Genomic DNA, 10524 nt, shown 5'->3' on the forward strand with positions numbered 1-10524 from the left:
TAATTTTCTTTAAAGCCAAATGTGTGGAAATTTACTAAACTAATGTAAGCAAATTTTTATAAGGAAATACAAATAACGTTCAGAGACAATGTATGAATTAATAAGTTATAGCCTTAATAGGCAAATAAGTTAAAGTTAAAAGATGAATTTACCCTTGGAACCTAAATGAATAACCATGCAGCCACACAAAATAAGCTATTAGCAATTTCGACAAAAGGAATCGAGGGAAGGAAAAACAATTGGAGAAATTTGGAACCAAATGGAAGTAAGCCAATCAAATGCTAGAATACTTGGGCGGTGCTAAGAGGAAGCAATTAGAAAATAGGCTTATTAGTGGGCGGTGGCCGAGTGGAGAAGGGAGGCTTCAATTCCTCTATTACCAACCGAACAGCAGGAGCAAAACCCATAGAAGCTAACTTATTTGTTCTTGTCTGCCACTAGCCACCGAAAAGAAATAATCTTGTCATCCTTAATCACTAAGACCCGAGAGAAAGCAAGGAAGGAAAAGGGAAAAAAAAGCTGGTGCAGAATTTGGAGGAAACAATTGGTCAAAGTTCACCTTGTGTAGAAATGTTAAGAGGAAATCTGGAGCTTTGCTTCCTTGTTCCAGCCTACAACCTCATATCTAACAAACCATATTAAACCAAATCAAAACAGAGGGAGAAACTTGGCTGATTCATTTCGATAGTAGAAACCGTGAGCCAAAAGTGAGAGAGGGAGAGAAATCTTGGTGGTATACTTCACCTACCAGCCTCAACCGAATGAGTGAAGTAGATAGAAGAAAGAAAGAGAGTCGGGTGCAGTTTTTGGAGAACTGAAGTAGAAAACTAAAAGTGCAGGCTGCAATATTCAAATTCTAGGAGGAAAAAAGGAAGGTAAACATTCTGCAATCTTCTCTTGTACGGCTAATATACATAAAGCTTAAGCTGTATGTTGGAGTTTAGCAAAGAAAATGAGTTCTTAACTAAGGTAAAATTCTGTTCAATGACGATTAGTTGTTGGAGAAATTCTGTGACAGCCGAGGGAGTATGGAACTGGACTTGCAGCATGTAATCTAAATTTTTCTTGGAGAATTATGCTAGGAATGCATGAAATATGTTTAACTCTGATCTTGTAGGATATTTATCTGCAAAACTAGTAAAAACATTGGTAATCTTGGTTGGAAATGTCAAAGAAACCTGCTGGAACCTGTTGGGATGGACCGAGAGAGAGATGATGAAATTTTCCAGTTTTCTCCAAGATTTTGGGGCTGTAAACTGCATATTGTTGTTGTTTACCTTATAACACATCAATACTGACATGCATGTAGCATTTGACTTGAATTTAAGTGAGATAAGTATTGGTATAGAAGAAAGAAACTTTGGTGATCCTTTATAAACTTTAACTCCTAAACCTGTGTAGAAGTGTAACATGTTATACGGACCTTAAGCCTCAACTAAATACTAAAGTAGAAATGAGTGCAGGTTGGTTGGCCGAGGGAGTGAAGCCGAATGTGCTTCTGTCCGGCCATTTTTGACCCTGAAAATGCTAGAACTGGATGTCAATGTCTTCATAGGAAATGTAGGTCTATATCTTAACTTCGAAACGCTATAAAATTTGCCTCAATCTAATAAGTGTAGCTCCAGTTATGATCAAAACACCGGAGGTTGGCAAAGCTTCCTTTCTCGCCTTTCTCTTGTTTTTCCGAATACATTCTACTTCATGTTGGCCGTGAGGAATGTGAGGCCCCAGTTCGTACTACGTTGATATATTCATTAATTTGGCGGTAACGTTTGGTTTTGGGAGTATTTCGAAAACCCTAAGTAGGAATTACGCTTTAAACCCTAAGTTCCGGTTAAGATTGAAAACCCGTTTTTTTCTACATTTTCTTTATTAGAAAATTCCCCAGATAATTTTTATGAGTAAATATAGTTTTTAGATGATTTTTCTAGTATTAGTTAGTTTTTGAGAAATTGAGAAATTAAGAACGTATATCGGATGTGGGACCCACTAGTGCGAAAAGTTCGGAAAAATTCGGCCAATTAGGTTAAATTCCGGATACTGTGTAAAATTTATCGGGTGTTAATAGACAAGTAGAGTGTGTGAAATGATTGATGTGAGAGAAGAAAGAAAGGATAGGAATGCATTTAATGAGGTGACAAGTGTCACATTCTCATTGGTTGGACTTTAAGAATTACTATTCACTTTCTTGACTTTTTTGACCAAAGGATTAAATATCAAAACAAATGCACAAAAATCACCATTTTCTTCTCTTGGTGGCCGGATCTCCCTAGCTCAAGAAGGAAGTGCATTTCACCAACTTTCAAGCTTCCATAAGCTTCAATCTTCCATAAACAAAAGCTTAGACTAGATTTCACTCCATAAAATCCTATCTTCTAGTGCTAGTAAGGGTTGTAGTGAAGTTTGTTTGAAGAGCTAAGTGTCCAACACCTCTCTACATCTCTTGTTCTTAGGTAAGTGATGTTTTACTACTTCCTTATACTTAATGATGGTTATTTTGTGCTTAATGGTGGCATAAGTGTTAGAATATATGATTTATTTCTTGATTTGAAGAGTTTTGGTGAAGTTTTCCATTTTATGATGAATTTTCTGGTTTAAAATGAATGGGATGTTGTGGCCTTGTATGATGATTGGCAATGGACTATAATACCTCTAGTAGGTGTGAATTGTTGATAAATGCAATCAATTTTGAATTTGGAAGAATTTCTGGAAAATTAGGGTTCTTGGTTGAACATTCTGTCCGAAATTTTAGGTCCTAGATAGAGGCCGAATTGGACTTTTCTCAAAACATGAAAGTTGTAGGTATTGATGAGGTTGAAGTTATTGCAAAATTTCAGGGCATTTGGAGTAGTATAGAGTGAGTTATGCCGTTTTTACTGTTGCTATTTTTGGTGAACAGAATGTCCGAACGGCAATAGTAATTGTCTGTTTTGACTGGAATTGGTTTGGATTTTGTTGTTGGTGTCTTCTGATGAAATGTATCTTGATGTCTTAGCTTTCATATGCCTTTGGAATCAATGCTTTTGGACCTGTATAGCCTGACTTGGACTGATTACAGTTTTGTGTGATTTGGGAACCTGCAATTACGGTTCTGGGTTGGTTTTCTGCATTTTTGACTTAGTTGTGCTAGGATTTGGATTGAGAGGCCTTCTACATTGTTGTAGCCCCTTACGTCTTGGATATCCCTGTAAATTTTCAGGATTAACGGAGTGGTATAACCTGAGTTATAAACGAAATACTCAGACCTGTTTTGACCGTCAAATTCTGTTCTGTTCTTATATCCGGAAAGTTTATGGCTGGAACTTTGGCTTCACATTTGACTGAGTTACAAGCTGTTTGGGCTTCCGACCAAAACACCAAACTTATAGCCCTATATCAGAGCTTTCTAACGCCCTTGGAATTTCATGAATCGGATTTATAGAACCTGAGATATAGCCGAGCAAACAAGGCCTGCCCGTGAAAATGACCAGAAATCTGTTTTGGTCCTGATGACCAATTTCTGTTCCGAATTTGGGTTGCCGACCTTCATGAAAGTTGTTCCATTTGGAATGAACTATCTAACTGCCAATTTTCAGCTCTTTTGACCATGTTTAGCATAGAAAACAGTTTGCACTCAAAACTGACCATTTGTGCATTTGCCAGATTTCGTAAGTGATTGTGTTTGGTTCATTTGGGACTAAAGCCTCCAGTTTCAGTTCTGGATGTCTTCATAACCGTTGTTGTTCATCCTTTAAGCTTCGATATGGCGTCTCATATGACTTAATCCGATATTCGTAGCTCAACTTATGAGTAAACTAGAAACGAGTGTCAAATCTGCCGTTTCCGCTAACGGCCGTCTCCGTTTCCGTTCGTCATATTTACGTGCGCGCGTGCCGTTTTTGCCGTTTTGCTTGTTTTAGGCACGATAGTAGCCGTTTGCGATATTATGTGACACAATCTTCTATTTCAGACGGTGGTGAGCTGGGCGGAACTGGTGGGGCCCACTACTAGCTGTTCATTTCGATCCGACTTCGTACTTTTGCTATTTCAGTTTCTGAGTAAGTATTCAGGCCGGTTTGGTGTGTTTTCTTTGCTATGTGTTTGAGATATGTGAAAAGGGCACTTAGGCGAGGGTGTACTTTATCGCACTCGACCTAAACCCTAATTTGAATGTATAATTATACTTGGCATATGTATATGAACCTTTTGGAACCAAAACCCTTGAGCTTGTGGTTCGGGGCGACTTTCGAATAAAGTTTGTGAAGTTTGCAAAGTTTGTGATTTTGAATAATTTTGTGAAGTTTGTGAGTTTGGGGTGAACTCTTGACCTGGTTGGATTATTCGAGCCGGTAAGGGCTTGGTCGAAGGCAGTCCAACTTAGTCTGAGGTCACCAAGTTTGTAGGTTCATGTTATGAACCAATTTTGTGAATCCGGTTCACCGAGAAAGTGACCAAGTTTGTGACCCGAGCTTGTGACTCAAGCTCAAGTTTGTGATTTCGTTCGCCCGGGCAAGTTTGTGAGGTGACTGGCCAGTGAGGGTGATAAGGTGTCGGTGGGTGTACAAGTGAAGTTCTACGAACTATTATTTGCAGTCGACGGAGTGTCGGCAGGAGATCACGCATGGCATATGAGTTGGCTTTGGAGCCACCTGTATCCTTATTATGTGATGTTACTTTTCTGCTTTTGCTTTACTCTTATTGTGTAACTGTTATGTGAAATTTATGCTTTCGTCCCTGTTTACTTACTAAGCATATAGCTTACCCCATTCCTTTTGTTTTCCTTAGCAGGGGCCGACGCGGGGACTTTTGGCTCGTATACTAGTATAGTTAGATTGGCTTGTAATAGTTGAATAGTTAGAATGTTTGTTTCTGTTTTGGTGGTTTGTATAAGGACCCTTCTTAGGGTCTATCTTCTGCTGGTTGTGATTGTAGTATATTAGAGTAGTTTGACTCGAGACTTTTGAAGATGTGAATATAACTTTTGGGATTGTATATATTGTATTTAGTGCTCTTTCGAACTTTAGGTTTTGAGTCCTGGCGCGAGCTAGGCAGGCGGCCCGCCGATACCCTTGGGTTCGCCCTTGGGAGAAGTGGGGTCGTCACAGTTGGTATCAGAGCTTAGGCTTTCGATCTCTGTAGTGTATCCTAGGCTTGAAGTTTAGGATGCCGGACTGTGGGATACTTGGCTATTAAGGTAAATATTGAATGCTAAGATTTTGATATTGACTTTTGTAATTTTCCATAAGGCAAAGTGGGGATTGAGTTGATTGCACTTGGAGATGGCCAGTCCCAGTGTGAATCGATTTGGTTCTTACTTAATATTGAAGTTAGCTATTTGGACCTATTCTTTAGGTTTGCACCCTAGGGCCGCCGGGGCGGTGCTGGTGGATTAGGTAGGTTCCGTAGGGGAGGCGTGTAGGACCGTTGATGGAATTTCCTTTTGACTATCTGATATGTTTAATTTGTTATATCTGCCATGTTTATTTTGTTATAACCAGTATGCCTGGCTTCTTTTGTTACCCAGTGATTGACTACATTTTTGGAGCCGTAGTGCTCACGTAAATAATGGATTTTGCACCAACCGGATGTCGGATAACTTGTATATTTTTAGTGTGACTTTGTAAAAATATGTATATTTGAGTATAATCTTTTGAGCTTATTTGTTTGAACCCGGCTTTTGAACTTATTCGTACTTGTGTGGTTGTAGACCGGCTACTACTCGAGTGGTTGAACTTTTGAGGCATTGCCTGTTGTGTACTTGACTGCTTTTGAGGATTATTTGATCTGATTAGTGCAAGTTGGAATTTCGAGGACGAAATTCTTTTAAGGAGGGGAGATTGTGAGGCCCCAGTTCGTACTACGTTGATATATTCATTAATTTGGCGGTAACGTTTGGTTTTGGGAGTATTTCGAAAACCCTAAGTAGGAATTACGCTTTAAACCCTAAGTTCCGGTTAAGATTGAAAACCCGTTTTTTTCTACATTTTCTTTATTAGAAAATTCCCCAGATAATTTTTATGAGTAAATATAGTTTTTAGATGATTTTTCTAGTATTAGTTAGTTTTTGAGAAATTGAGAAATTAAGAACGTATATCGGATGTGGGACCCACTAGTGCGAAAAGTTCGGAAAAATTCGGCCAATTAGGTTAAATTCCGGATACTGTGTAAAATTTATCGGGTGTTAATAGACAAGTAGAGTGTGTGAAATGATTGATGTGAGAGAAGAAAGAAAGGATAGGAATGCATTTAATGAGGTGACAAGTGTCACATTCTCATTGGTTGGACTTTAAGAATTACTATTCACTTTCTTGACTTTTTTGACCAAAGGATTAAATATCAAAACAAATGCACAAAAATCACCATTTTCTTCTCTTGGTGGCCGGATCTCCCTAGCTCAAGAAGGAAGTGCATTTCACCAACTTTCAAGCTTCCATAAGCTTCAATCTTCCATAAACAAAAGCTTAGACTAGATTTCACTCCATAAAATCCTATCTTCTAGTGCTAGTAAGGGTTGTAGTGAAGTTTGTTTGAAGAGCTAAGTGTCCAACACCTCTCTACATCTCTTGTTCTTAGGTAAGTGATGTTTTACTACTTCCTTATACTTAATGATGGTTATTTTGTGCTTAATGGTGGCATAAGTGTTAGAATATATGATTTATTTCTTGATTTGAAGAGTTTTGGTGAAGTTTTCCATTTTATGATGAATTTTCTGGTTTAAAATGAATGGGATGTTGTGGCCTTGTATGATGATTGGCAATGGACTATAATACCTCTAGTAGGTGTGAATTGTTGATAAATGCAATCAATTTTGAATTTGGAAGAATTTCTGGAAAATTAGGGTTCTTGGTTGAACATTCTGTCCGAAATTTTAGGTCCTAGATAGAGGCCGAATTGGACTTTTCTCAAAACATGAAAGTTGTAGGTATTGATGAGGTTGAAGTTATTGCAAAATTTCAGGGCATTTGGAGTAGTATAGAGTGAGTTATGCCGTTTTTACTGTTGCTGTTTTTGGTGAACAGAATGTCCGAACGGCAATAGTAATTGTCTGTTTTGACTGGAATTGGTTTGGATTTTGTTGTTGGTGTCTTCTGATGAAATGTATCTTGATGTCTTAGCTTTCATATGCCTTTGGAATCAATGCTTTTGGACCTGTATAGCCTGACTTGGACTGATTACAGTTTTGTGTGATTTGGGAACCTGCAATTACGGTTCTGGGTTGGTTTTCTGCATTTTTGACTTAGTTGTGCTAGGATTTGGATTGAGAGGCCTTCTACATTGTTGTAGCCCCTTAGGTCTTGGATATCCCTGTAAATTTTCAGGATTAACGGAGTGGTATAACCTGAGTTATAAACGAAATACTCAGACCTGTTTTGACCGTCAAATTCTGTTCTGTTCTTATATCCGGAAAGTTTATGGCTGGAACTTTGGCTTCACATTTGACTGAGTTACAAGCTGTTTGGGCTTCCGACCAAAACACCAAACTTATAGCCCTATATCAGAGCTTTCTAACGCCCTTGGAATTTCATGAATCGGATTTATAGAACCTGAGATATAGCCGAGCAAACAAGGCCTGCCCGTGAAAATGACCAGAAATCTGTTTTGGTCCTGATGACCAATTTCTGTTCCGAATTTGGGTTGCCGACCTTCATGAAAGTTGTTCCATTTGGAATGAACTATCTAACTGCCAATTTTCAGCTCTTTTGACCATGTGTAGCATAGAAAACAGTTTGCACTCAAAACTGACCATTTGTGCATTTGCCAGATTTCGTAAGTGATTGTGTTTGGTTCATTTGGGACTAAAGCCTCCAGTTTCAGTTCTGGATGTCTTCATAACCGTTGTTGTTCATCCTTTAAGCTTCGATATGGCGTCTCATATGACTTAATCCGATATTCGTAGCTCAACTTATGAGTAAACTAGAAACGAGTGTCAAATCTGCCGTTTCCGCTAACGGCCGTCTCCGTTTCCGTTCGTCATATTTACGTGCGCGCGTGCCGTTTTTGCCGTTTTGCTTGTTTTAGGCACGATAGTAGCCGTTTGCGATATTATGTGACACAATCTTCTATTTCAGACGGTGGTGAGCTGGGCGGAACTGGTGGGGCCCACTACTAGCTGTTCATTTCGATCCGACTTCGTACTTTTGCTATTTCAGTTTCTGAGTAAGTATTCAGGCCGGTTTGGTGTGTTTTCTTTGCTATGTGTTTGAGATATGTGAAAAGGGCACTTAGGCGAGGGTGTACTTTATCGCACTCGACCTAAACCCTAATTTGAATGTATAATTATACTTGGCATATGTATATGAACCTTTTGGAACCAAAACCCTTGAGCTTGTGGTTTGGGGCGACTTTCGAATAAAGTTTGTGAAGTTTGCAAAGTTTGTGATTTTGAATAATTTTGTGAAGTTTGTGAGTTTGGGGTGAACTCTTGACCTGGTTGGATTATTCGAGCCGGTAAGGGCTTGGTCGAAGGCAGTCCAACTTAGTCTGAGGTCACCAAGTTTGTAGGTTCATGTTATGAACCAATTTTGTGAATCCGGTTCACCGAGAAAGTGACCAAGTTTGTGACCCGAGCTTGTGACTCAAGCTCAAGTTTGTGATTTCGTTCGCCCGGGCAAGTTTGTGAGGTGACTGGCCAGTGAGGGTGATAAGGTGTCGGTGGGTGTACAAGTGAAGTTCTACGAACTATTATTTGCAGTCGACGGAGTGTCGGCAGGAGATCACGCATGGCATATGAGTTGGCTTTGGAGCCACCTGTATCCTTATTATGTGATGTTACTTTTCTGCTTTTGCTTTACTCTTATTGTGTAACTGTTATGTGAAATTTATGCTTTCGTCCCTGTTTACTTACTAAGCATATAGCTTACCCCATTCCTTTTGTTTTCCTTAGCAGGGGCCGACGCGGGGACTTTTGGCTCGTATACTAGTATAGTTAGATTGGCTTGTAATAGTTGAATAGTTAGAATGTTTGTTTCTGTTTTGGTGGTTTGTATAAGGACCCTTCTTAGGGTCTATCTTCTGCTGGTTGTGATTGTAGTATATTAGAGTAGTTTGACTCGAGACTTTTGAAGATGTGAATATAACTTTTGGGATTGTATATATTGTATTTAGTGCTCTTTCGAACTTTAGGTTTTGAGTCCTGGCGCGAGCTAGGCAGGCGGCCCGCCGATACCCTTGGGTTCGCCCTTGGGAGAAGTGGGGTCGTCACAGTTGGTATCAGAGCTTAGGCTTTCGATCTCTGTAGTGTATCCTAGGCTTGAAGTTTAGGATGCCGGACTGTGGGATACTTGGCTATTAAGGTAAATATTGAATGCTAAGATTTTGATATTGACTTTTGTAATTTTCCATAAGGCAAAGTGGGGATTGAGTTGATTGCACTTGGAGATGGCCAGTCCCAGTGTGAATCGATTTGGTTCTTACTTAATATTGAAGTTAGCTATTTGGACCTATTCTTTAGGTTTGCACCCTAGGGCCGCCGGGGCGGTGCTGGTGGATTAGGTAGGTTCCGTAGGGGAGGCGTGTAGGACCGTTGATGGAATTTCCTTTTGACTATCTGATATGTTTAATTTGTTATATCTGCCATGTTTATTTTGTTATAACCAGTATGCCTGGCTTCTTTTGTTACCCAGTGATTGACTACATTTTTGGAGCCGTAGTGCTCACGTAAATAATGGATTTTGCACCAACCGGATGTCGGATAACTTGTATATTTTTAGTGTGACTTTGTAAAAATATGTATATTTGAGTATAATCTTTTGAGCTTATTTGTTTGAACCCGGCTTTTGAACTTATTCGTACTTGTGTGGTTGTAGACCGGCTACTACTCGAGTGGTTGAACTTTTGAGGCATTGCCTGTTGTGTACTTGACTGCTTTTGAGGATTATTTGATCTGATTAGTGCAAGTTGGAATTTCGAGGACGAAATTCTTTTAAGGAGGGGAGATTGTGAGGCCCCAGTTCGTACTACGTTGATATATTCATTAATTTGGCGGTAACGTTTGGTTTTGGGAGTATTTCGAAAACCCTAAGTAGGAATTACGCTTTAAACCCTAAGTTCCGGTTAAGATTGAAAACCCGTTTTTTTCTACATTTTCTTTATTAGAAAATTCCCCAGATAATTTTTATGAGTAAATATAGTTTTTAGATGATTTTTCTAGTATTAGTTAGTTTTTGAGAAATTGAGAAATTAAGAACGTATATCGGATGTGGGACCCACTAGTGCGAAAAGTTCGGAAAAATTCGGCCAATTAGGTTAAATTCCGGATACTGTGTAAAATTTATCGGGTGTTAATAGACAAGTAGAGTGTGTGAAATGATTGATGTGAGAGAAGAAAGAAAGGATAGGAATGCATTTAATGAGGTGACAAGTGTCACATTCTCATTGGTTGGACTTTAAGAATTACTATTCACTTTCTTGACTTTTTTGACCAAAGGATTAAATATCAAAACAAATGCACAAAAATCACCATTTTCTTCTCTTGGTGGCCGGATCTCCCTAGCTCAAGAAGGAAGTGCATTTCACCAACTTTCAAGCTTCCATAAGCTTCAATCT

General features: G+C 39.1%; 1 long non-coding RNA gene across 1 annotated transcript; it reads left to right on the forward strand.

Moving 5' to 3' along the window:
- Nucleotides 1–331: 331 nt before the first annotated feature.
- Nucleotides 332–4997, forward strand: LOC140009176 (uncharacterized). Its single transcript, XR_011816526.1, has 3 exons — nucleotides 332–875; nucleotides 3950–4037; nucleotides 4765–4997. It is a non-coding gene; the product is annotated as an uncharacterized lncRNA (long non-coding RNA).
- Nucleotides 4998–10524: the final 5527 nt, after the last annotated feature.

Source organism: Coffea arabica, chromosome 6e (genome assembly GCF_036785885.1).
Source record: "Coffea arabica cultivar ET-39 chromosome 6e, Coffea Arabica ET-39 HiFi, whole genome shotgun sequence".
Lineage (NCBI taxonomy): Eukaryota > Viridiplantae > Streptophyta > Magnoliopsida > Gentianales > Rubiaceae > Coffea > Coffea arabica.